At 41.0% G+C, this 11,318-nt stretch overlaps 1 long non-coding RNA gene across 3 annotated transcripts in view; it reads right to left on the bottom strand.

Annotated features, from left to right (window-relative positions):
• Positions 1 to 3,350: 3,350 nt before the first annotated feature.
• LOC135312459 (uncharacterized) overlaps positions 3,351 to 11,318 on the bottom strand; it is a 14,211-nt gene continuing 6,243 nt past the window's right edge. For all 3 annotated transcript variants that reach the window (XR_010371997.1, XR_010371996.1, XR_010371995.1), the window contains 2 exons: positions 11,074 to 11,175; positions 3,351 to 3,792 (listed from right to left, as the gene is read on the bottom strand). This is a non-coding gene — a long non-coding RNA (uncharacterized LOC135312459). The remainder of the gene's footprint in view (positions 3,793 to 11,073; positions 11,176 to 11,318) is intronic.

Raw genomic sequence — 11,318 nt, 5'->3', positions numbered from 1 at the left:
AACTGCTTCATGTTTCAATCCGAAGAGGAGATAAGCAACATCAGGCAAAAGAAAAGAAGGTTTAGACAAGAGTAGTTGTACAGAAAATTCTTAATTTTTATCTTTTGAGCAACGCTGAAGCTGTATTGAAAAGTTTCAGGTCTGTAGTCTATGAATAGCTGCAATTTGCAGATGTGTTAGTGAGAAAACTCTAAAAAATACAAAAATATCTGCACTTTTAGGACACTTTCCATTGGGATAACTCAGCAAGTAATTGCTATTGTCATTTCATGCAAGGCATAACTTGCCATGGGGGTCAATGCCACAGCTGGGATTTTATCTTAGAACTTTTAACTCTCAGCCAGCCTCAGCTTTGGTCCCTGTGTAACAGTATTGTGATAGAAAATTGTCCCCATGGGGCTGATTGCACCTTTGGAAATTTCGAAGGTGGGGTTCCCCTTCATGCTGAAGTGGTGTTTGGCTATCAAGACAGCATCACCCCGTATCTTCCTCCCAGAACCCTCCTAATGTTGTGTGATCCAAAATCTAAGCAAAAAAGAGTGGACAGGTTTAGGAGGACACTCAGTACCCCTGGAAAATCTCCTGAAAATTAAATACTATTCCAGGCTGATTCATCCTCCTGCAACATCACCCTGCCAGAGCACCCAGAGTGGCTACTGGGGCAATGGCAGGGCAGAGACGTTCTCTTTATTGCTGTAGCATCCTCCCACAGATCCCTGGAGACATCCGAGCTTGCAGCAGCCCCATTGTCTGCAGGGTAGTCCTGTGAATGGATCATGGAGGCATTTCTTCCCTCTACTGCCCCTCCTGCAGATTTTTCCTTGGGAAGGGATGATCTAAGCTCATGTGACTTGGGATTCAGTATTTTTACCCTAATAGCAACTGTAGTGTGCTTTCCAAGTGGAAAAAACAGAGTTTGATTTCACTGCCACTGTTGAGCAGCTGCTTAATAGCCCATACAAAGTATATCTCTGTGACTAAATTCAGGCTTCTCCTTTAAGTAACTTGCAAACTCGCCTTCTGTAAATGCCTTCTGCTTATTTAAGTGCCAGCACTGCCCTCATCACTGGGGGAGGAGGGGAGAGAGCTGAAATATGAGGTCATGTTCTAGTCACATGACTGCTGCAGCATCTGTCAACTGTGATACAATTACTAAGCCATAACTGTGCATTTATGACATTCAAACCTGCTCAGCAATGCCTCTCCTCTGCCTCTGGTGCCTTTGCCCTTTCTGTGCTTAGGGATCATCTTAAAAGTTGTCTAAGCAAACCCATACTATGAATCACAAAGCATACATTTTGGTGGTCATCTGCTATACCAAATATTGCAATGTACCATGAAAATCACATTCTAATTAAATCCTTTCCCTGTAAAAAGCTTCAGGCAGTCTCTTGGGTGGGACTGTTTGGAGCAGCAAATTTAACCTCTGTGTTTCAGGAGAGCACTGAGCCTGCTAAGCTGAGCAGGAATGAATGCAGTCTCCTGCCTTGAGGAGCTGGGTTTTGGGACTCTTTTTCCAAACTGTCTGACTGCATGATTCTCACCTCAGCTGCAGTGTGGCTGCATAGGATATGCAGTCACTGAATAAAGTAATATTTTTTTTTCAGTGACTGTTTAATGATTACAACAGTAGCCAGATCTGTTGTGGGTTGTGTCGGGAGGTGCAGCAGCACACCAGTGTTTTCTCTGTCTCTGTAGCCTGCCTTCTGTATTGCAGACTCAGATGCATTGCAAGCACAGTGTGGGCAGGTTCCCGTTGGGTACAAGTTCCCATTTTTATTTGGTGAGCCATGGCAGAGAAGAATGGGTACTGACTGTATAGTAGGTAAACCCCCAATTAGAACCATATATATATTTCATTGCATAGGATCCAGCAATATCCTATTGGTTGCAAATCACAAATTCACCAGAACTGTACAAGTCCCTATACATGAGCCCCTGTATGACACAAATTAACCACTATGCAAAACATATTAGCCAAATGCAGAATTTTTAGGAAAAATATAAGAATATTCATGCCATGCCAAAGTTCATCTAGCTCAGCATCTTATCAACAGGGATCAAGGTTGATGCTCAGGCAATGTTTCTCTCTGAAGAGTGTTTTTTCTCCTAGAACATTGTGGCACCTTTTGGCAAAGTTGAACAGTTTTCTGAGTCAGAGATTGCATTTGGATCATCATATTTAATAGCCAAGGATGGAATCATCCTGCACAAATCTTTCCAATCTTTTTAAAGTCCATTTATCTATTTTTGCTGCCACAATAACTGATGGCTGTGAGTCCCACAACAGTATTAAGCACCATGTTAAAGCAATTGTTTTCTGTTTGTTTAAAACCTGCTGCCTGGTAATTTCCTTACGTTTCAGTTCACATCAGCTCACATTTATCTCATATATTAAGCACCATAAAACTATTAGTCATATTTGATGAGTTATAAGCTGATTAATATACATGACTCTCTCCCCACTCAGCAGAGAGTCAGAGAGAAAAGTAAGCAAGCTATTGAACTGGTGGGAAGAAGGACTAGGACCTTTGCTGGCAGCATTTTGGCTGTCTCTGATGTTGGTTATGATGGTGTGGAAAATGAGCTGTACTCTGTAGCTACCCCACAACAGCAATCACATACCTGCAAAGGACAGAAGAAATCTGGTAAGGGAGGAATGCAGAATCTCTAAGACTCTTCTAGCTGTTGACTGGAAATTGTGAACAAAGGAGGAAAAAAAAACCTACCAATAATTCCCTCTCAAAGCTCTGAGTCCCTTCTGCTCCTGCAGGCCCGTTGGAGAGAAGCTAAAGACACCCAGCTCTAAGCTCCTTCCCATATTCTCTAGCTTGAAGGAGGATGCTTACCCAGGTGGCAGTGAACTGAGGGCTAGTGCAGGCTAAAGATCATAGTAGACAATCATACTGAAGTGTCCAGCGAATGTGTTGGCCAATAATGGTTCAGGGTAGAAATCACAATTGCTGGGAAATGTGTGATCCCTGAATAATTTTTACAGAGCCTAAAAAATTGGCAGAGGCTAATTGATTAAGATAATATATAAGGGAGAGGTTTCTGTCAATGCTGGCAAGGGAGAAGTTGAATGGGCCTTGAATACAATTTGCTAGCAAAATCCTTAGTGACTAACACAGCTCTGATGCAAGTATCAACAGCAGCAAGGATAAGACCATCCTTTACATAGCCAAATTTGAATCAGATAAAGGTTCATCCAATGCTTTAGTGTTTTAATTAGAATGCGTGGAATGAATGCAATGGTTGCAACCAACAGGGGACAGGAATCACATCCCTTGGCAGAGAATGAAATTGTATGTCTGCAGGCATTTAATATGCAAGAAAATTCAAGAAAAAAAGAACAGCAGAAAACAAGGAAGGATTTAATATTCATTCCTAGGTATAGCTATCTACTAGGTGGTGTGTAAAATGTAGCATGGAAGCTGAAGTAATCCGTGCAGTATTTAGTGAATTCAGAAGTGTGAGGCCCATCTTCTTCTCACTTTGGACTGTAAGTACAATTCAGGCTGCAGGCTGCGAGTTCTGATTGAGTCAGCAGTAACAATTTGGTGTGCACTCTTCTGTCCTCTGCTTTTCTCCTTGTTGCTTCTGACTCTTCTCTTGCATTCTGCATCCCTGCAGCAGCTGCGTTTTTCTCAGACTGAAATCTCCTTGAAGAAGGGAACATCTTACTGTATGCCATAATACAGCAGAGCCTCCAACTGCAGCTAGGTCTCCAGGAGTTGTTTTACTATGAATGCCTTCATTTGTATATGTCTTCTTTTGCATTTGATAAATAAGCTGTGCAACGAGAAAGATTTCAGATGCAAGAAATTCTCTGAGAGCGTCCTTAATAGAAAAAGCATTTGATGCTTGAAAGAGCGTAGTAACAAGTTGGCACTGCATCTAAGCCTTTTATAACAGTTTAATTCACACCCTCTCTCCAAATGTAAATTAATCCAGATTGGAAAGTGTTGGAAATCTGAAGCAATGTATGTAATTTGGTACTAGTCTAGGGGCGGGGAAGGAAGAATAAAAGAGAATATCCTGCTCAAACCCCTACATGAGCATTAAGCCAATTTTTCAAGCCTTCTAGTCTTGAGGCTAATAGTGCTTGCAAACCCCAACAATCAGAATCTGGGAGTCAGACCCCAAACTTCCATCCCTAGGCCTCCTGAAAATTCCTCTAGGTTTTGAAACTTCACAGTTCACCTTTCCATCTTTTCTTTACAATCAGGAAGGCAAAAAATTTAATGAAATCAAACTGAGGTAGGACTTAGGAAATTATTACTCCAGAGCATGGATTTTGAGGAAAAATAAACCTCTTAATAAAAACAATATGGTAGAAAAATATGATGAGCTTGCTATGCACGTATAGAAAAAAACCACACACATACAGACTGAGTCATGTTTGGAAATGCTTTGTTCCATTTGCACAGATATTCTGGAACTCAGTTGCAATTTTTTTTAGCAAATTTTTCCCCTCAAATGATGGCTTTTTAAAAACCAGGCCACTTCCCGTTAAACTGTTCCTAGGCATACCCTAGCAGAGCACAAAGGCTGGCATCCTGCAGTCAGTCAGACAGGTGGCAGGGCACTGGCATAAAAGCTTCCATTAGCATAAGCACTCTTCTGGTTCTGCTACTGCTTTTTGCACTTAACTCTTTTCCATCCTCTTTTGAAAGGATGGGTGGTGGATCAGGCCCCTAACCCGGGAGCTGTCTGGGGGGTCAGTCCATGTTTGTATAGGTGATGCAAATTAGATTGAAAGTGTTTTGGTTACTGCAGATTACCATTTGAGAAACGCACAATGTAGCAAACAGGACTGATTCACCGTGGCTACAACAGAAGTAAATTAATGAAGATAGCAATAATTTTGCAGACCTTGTGTTAATGCAGCACCGTTGCATGCAAACACACAAAACTGACTTCCACATAACTATGCTACATCCAGCTCTACTGACAGGAAAGGACTTGAGGTTTTTAACTCAAAGTTGTCTGTCAGGTCATTCATAATTATGCAGTGTTACTATCTTAGGGAGAAGGTGTCCTATATACTTTCCGCTGATGACTCCACTATATGCACTGTAATTTCTGCAAATGCTTATGTCCCTGAGTTCCTGTCTGTCTCTTTGGGTTTCTTGTGGTCAGTAAGATACTAGAGATCCACACACAGGAAGCAGCGACTTCTTTATCTTTTCCAGCTGGAGGACAACACAAAGACTGCAGTTCCCTGTCTGAAAACATTAGGTAGAATTTTCTGCTGGCTTTTCAGATAATCTGAAGCAGGATGACCAGTAAGGGAACTGGGATTTGTCTGAAGCCAACAGACAAATCTAGAACAATTAATGAATCTTGAAATAAAAAAGATTTACAGCCATTACTCCCAGCGTTTTGGCAGTCATTCTAGTGAATTAATGGTCATATTACTTATTTCTGGGGGAGGAAGAGGGCACAAATTGGAACGTGTGAGAAGATGTCCAGTTTCATTTAAGAATTTGTGAATTCAAAAACAAGCCCATTTTGACTTGGGAAGAAACAGCTCTCTGAAAATATTTTGCCTGGTTCCAATCACACTTAATCACTGGTTGCCACAGAAATCTTCCTCAGGGGGAGTGTTGGAGTTGCCTGTGCCTGAAATCCTTTTGTTCCTCTCTTGCACTGCTCAACAGCACAAAGGCCATGTAAAATGTATTTCTCAAGCAAGATCTGCTTTGTATGGATTCGTCCACTGACCAAATTCAGACATCACAGAAGCTGATGCAACTGGGCTGACTCATGCCGCCACTGAATTTTTTTTCAAAGTCTATTACTATAAAGTAAAGCCTACATCAGTTTTACCTCCTTGAGGTCTTGTTATTGGCCAGCATCAGCTGTCACTTTCTGATGATGGTTTAATGGGTGGAAGGAGCAGTGAATTTGATAGCAGTGCACTCACACACAGTCATGAATATGCAAACTGCTGAGCTGTTTTGTCATTCTTAAGTTGGCAAGATAGCGCCAGTTTTCCAATGGAAAATATTTCTTCATGTTATTCTTTAAAAATTTCATTTTAAATGCTTGAATTGATCTTTAAAACGTTTTTTCTTTGCCCTCATCACCACAGCTTTCTTCAGCCATCTTGGGAGGAGGTTTTCCAGGTTATGGAAATGGAAGGTCAGGAAGGTAGCAGCCACCTTTAAGAGACAGCTGGGGTACACAGTTTACATCACAAGATGGAGGGCGCGAGAGGTGTGCATCCCCTATTTCCACTGACACCTCTGATCCTTCACCCCTGTTATCCTGTCAATATTACAGACATGCCCATCCTGTTTTAGAGATGTAGAACTGAAAAAATAAGTGATGAGTTCATGGCTAAGTTTTGACAGACCTTGGACTAAAGGATTACATGTAGTCCTAGGTCAAAACTTCAACTTCACTCTATCCTTCATCCATATGCAGCTGGGATCAGAGTTTTAAAAGGTGGTCATGTACCACACAAAAAGCCCACTCGGGTACTTCTGAAAATCCAGCTGTAAAATGTGACAGTGAGGTCCACTGAGTATTTTTGGGTAACTAACTTTTTTTTTCTTCTTTTTCTTTTTTTTTTTTTTTTGAGCTAAAGTCTGCTGAAAACTGGTGCAGTGTTTGTGGCTTCAAACAGTTATACATACATTTTAAAAAGCTAGTTTCTTTATATATACCTCCTAAAGAAGCCTGCTCATCCTTAGCTCAGTGTTTTTTGATCGCCATTAAAAACAGAACCCATGAAGGCAATCAAGAAAATAGCAGAATGGTGGTGAACCCCACCACCAGCATAAATGAGCCAGTCAGCAGGAAAATGTTCAAAACCAAACCATCACCCCACACACAGAAAAAAAACAAACTAACAACAAAAAATCAAACACCCTACCATTCCCTCATACATCTGGTCCTTACTAGAAACTTCAGGTCTCCAGTAGCTTCAGGGTTTTTTTTCTCATCCTGAATCAAGGACCAACACATTGCAAAGATGCTTTCTCTGAAGCCATCTTTTGAGGATCAAGGAAAGTGTGAATTTCAGGTCCTTAAATCATGTTTCCTTCTTACTGACTGACAAAACCCCTTAATTAATGCAGTGTTAGGATTTCCTGGCAGTAGCTGAAGCCCTTGTAAAATATCACCTTCAGCAAAATTCAGACTTTTGGAAGCCAGGAAATACAAACTTTAGGTCAACATTCAGGCAACCTTTATTTTTCCCTCCTGGGAACTGGCAATAGGAATAGGGAACTACCAGTATTTGCTGAGTTGAGCATTGCTGTGTCAGATGGTAGCAGACTTGGTAAAGTATGATAGTAAGAAAGATGGGAGGCTATACCCCTCAGATGGGGCTGCAGCCCCATCACTTCTGTGGGTGGGATCAAAAGACCAACATATGTATGTGTACCCCGAGATAGCTGCATGCCTCTTTTGACGACTGAGTTCTGTATGTTGAGTCAGCACTGGGAGGCAGAGACATTTTAGCTGCTGGCACTTGGGCAAAGTAAAGTAGGGAAAATATTCTGTGGGCTTAATAATATATATGTGACCAAATATTGTTATCTGTTGAGTAGTGGGAAAGATCAAATTTAATTATTATGGAATTGTTTTCTAGGAAACTGGGTCAGCATGAATGTAACAGAAGTGACATTGCAAATACAGCCACCTTTTCCAAAGAGAAGGTGTGCCTGCACTATAGTGGTTACATACAATGTTCTCTGAAAGACACTCGCTGCAAAGGTGAATTATTTCTATTACAGATATATTGAAACATTGCTATAAAGGTTGGAGTTAATATTGCTTTATTATCTTCTGCATTGCCTGGTTTCTCAGAGGTTTGAATTATGCTGAGCTCGACTTTATGGAAGCAAGCAAGCAATCTTAACCATACGTTAGCAAATCTTTTCAGCAAAGTAATGTTTTTAACAGGGACATATTTTTTGTAGATCTTAGAGGTTCTTTAGGTTCTTGTAGTTAATATTGCAATAAACGGCATTACTGAAATGAAGTAAAGTGAACCCTGTGGCTCTGAAGCCCTGTTCTCTCCATTGTTATATGGAACGGGGTTGTCACCACTCACTGAAGTATTTGGAGGATGAAGATTTTGACAGTGTGATGAGAGAATCCTCAGAAATTATGGTTCCATGCTGATTGCAGTAAACACCTAGGATGAAAATTATAGGTATCTCCTCTTCTCCCTCCCCTCTGTTTCCTATCAGTGTATACATAACCTTGCTTAAGAAAATTTCCATCATGCTCTTCTCTTCCAGCCCTATTAAGCTATTAACATTTCAGAAGCTATTAGCACTTAAAGAGTTTCTCTTTACTCGCTGATACTATGCTGCTGCAGGCATGCTTCATAGCCAGCCGCTTATAGCCACATGCTCCCCTGCATATGCCAGGTTCCCCAAGTCTGGATTTCTGTCCTTAGGTCTGTTTTTGAATCCCCTCTAGCATTCTCCACATGCTAAATTACATGACGGATTCTTCAGACAAGGAGAGACTTATCCTTTCCCTCCTAGTGCAGGGTGGGTTCAAGTCCTAGAGCAGGACTGAGTGGGGGGACTGCAGGGTTCCCGCCTTCCCATTCACTTCTCCTGTTCCCTGCCATCCACCCATTTCCCAGTAATACCATCCATCAGCATTCTTTACCTCCACATGACACTAGACTGTGCAAGGCACTTCACCCGGAAGCTGATAATTGGCATGGGTTAAAATATGGCTACTTTTTCTGTGTGAACATCCTCAAATCAAGAAAGATATCTGTTTCAGCATTTGGCTTTAAAATTGAATCTTACTGGTGTACAGAAGATTAACTAGTTTTGGGGCTTACTTCTGTCTATCAAGCAGATCAAGAATCAGCTTCAAAGAAGCTGATGCAAGAAGTCCAGGCTTCCTGAAAATTCAAACCCAAATCCAGACTTCATCAAACGTTGCGGAAAATCCAAAGGTCAGCTTTACGCACAGATTCATTTGTAATAAGTGGAATTAAACCTGGTATTTTTTCATGTATATATGTTTAGAGCTGTAGGATTTGTTGGTTGGTTGTTTTGGTTTTTGTTTTTACAGAGGGAAATATTACCAGATTTACCAAAATTAATAAAAAATAAATACTGGTAAGAACCAAGGGAAATAATTTGCATTGAAATTAGTACAGCTCAGGAAAAATGAGATTTGGAACACATAGGCCTTGCAATGATGACACCTATCCTAGTAAATTAAACAAAGCCAGGGTATGTTCTTGAATGCTAAGACTCAGTTGTCAGCACTGTGACATTCCTAGAACATTTTTGGGGAACTTTTGGATGGAGGAACACCAGAACTCTCCCAGGGAACTCACCAATGCTGCACAGAAGCCTGCTTGGACAAGGCACCATTCCCAACAGAGCATGAGACATTGGTGTTGTGGACATGGCCAGATTGTGCCTGTTGGTACCAGAGCCATGGAATAGGGTCAGGCATGATTTAGTTTAGTTGAAGGGTTATAGCTTGTGGCCTTTTTGGCTCCTCAGAGATTGTTTCCAAGCTAAAGCTTTAACTTTGCCCTCCAAGAGCCACATCTGGGATAATCACAGGCATGAGCAGCTAACTGAGACACAACATGGCAGTGATCCTGGTGCCCTCTGGAAGTCTAGCGTACAGCCAAGTACAAAACAGGAAACCTGTTACCTCCTGGATTCATCGTGCGATGCCCTTAACTTCTGGTAAGGCCAGCAGAACTGGAGAATGGTTTGTAATGTACAAAATTATGCTCAAATTTAACCTTCCAGAACTAGATGTTTTAAGGGACTAGTTTTGTTCCAAAGTACATGGTCTCAGGAAAGAGTCAGTATTCCCTGTGCAAATCCTGCCCTGTTGCTGTAACAATACGTCTTCTGGTCTCTGGTACTGAGCCAAGGTTCAAGATCTTATGTCATTCTCCTTTTTGGTACACTGTGATACACAATAGCCCTGCCAGTTTTCAGCACTGGAATGAGTCAGGGTGTATATTTCCTAGCAACTATGAATGAGATGTTCTGATACTATGGTGATGTATGGAGCCACAGAGGTAGCATCAACAGAGGATGTTAAGTGCTTAGAGAAAGTGCTTGCTTGCTAAGTCCTCTCTTCTGTGCCTGGGAATGGTGGTGACTCTTGCTGTACAAAAAGCCCCACCGTGAGACAGATTTTATTTCCATAAAATGTCTGGTGAACTGCAAGTTATTGTCACCGAGTTGGTCTGAGGAGGGAAATTGCTTCTTTTTGACACTTAGCCCAGTGCTAAATAGCTGAGTAGTGATTTATTCTGTTCAGGCTCCTTCACTGAATAGGGAATAGGACCAAAAGAGCTCTAGCATAATTTATTTTATAGTTTATTACTATATCTTGAAATCCCAGATTTTTCAGCAAACCTGTGGGAGGTAGGTGCCCTAATCTCACCAAGCTTCCAAGGGATTTATTCTCTCTGGTGCTTTAAATCCTTGTGTAGAAAAATGCGATTTACATTGGCCTGAATAAAACACAAGCTTAATTTTAGGCATGGGCCTAGGTCTGTGGACTTCCCATATTTGAAATAAAGTACCCTCTCAGAGATTAACTGAATCAGACACTTTTGCTCCTTTTTTGGTTGGCTGTTTCTTTTTTCTTTTTTAAATATCCCTTCTAACCCTACTTTCTTATCCATCATTTTCTCAGTCTTCCATCTCCCTCCGTTTCCTGCAGCATTCTTCACCCTGCTTTGGCTTTCCATCTCTTTTTTCCTTCCTTCCTTTCTCCCTAAGGAATCGTCTTTTCCAAGTGTAGTCAAGTAGTGTTATATTTAATTTCTTCCTTAATTTCCTAAGAGGGACCGGTAAATAGCATACTAATGAATTTGGCAGCAAACAATAATTTGGTAAGTATTACTGGGGTCAGCATGGCATAAATAACCCCAGAGAAATCAAGATACAAACTGAAAAAATTCAAATAAGATCTTTAGAAGCATATATAGAGAAAATCAACCCAATGCACAGCTATTTCTTAGGACAGAGAAACCTGGAAAGCTGGGCGTGTACCCATGGTTTGTATCAGCTTGATCCTGCCAATTTTAACCCTGACTTTACTCACCCACTCTCCTTCTTATGTTGTTCACTGGCTGAATTTCTTCAGGGATTGCACCATAAACTCTGGAGAAGAGAAGCTGTTTTCCACTCTATATTTGAGCAGTTCCTATTCAAATCAAACACCTTAATTAAGGACATGAGACTATCATGATACAGAAATTATTATTAATAGTGTGGCAATACAGCATTGCTGCAAACTCAAACTCAGATGTATTCTTGGAATGTATATGTAAGAGAATTGCAGCTCAG

This window comes from Phalacrocorax carbo, chromosome 3 (assembly GCF_963921805.1).
Source record: "Phalacrocorax carbo chromosome 3, bPhaCar2.1, whole genome shotgun sequence".
Taxonomy (NCBI): domain Eukaryota; kingdom Metazoa; phylum Chordata; class Aves; order Suliformes; family Phalacrocoracidae; genus Phalacrocorax; species Phalacrocorax carbo.
Note: the sequence above shows the minus strand (reverse complement) of the source record. Positions and strands in the feature narration are given on the sequence as shown.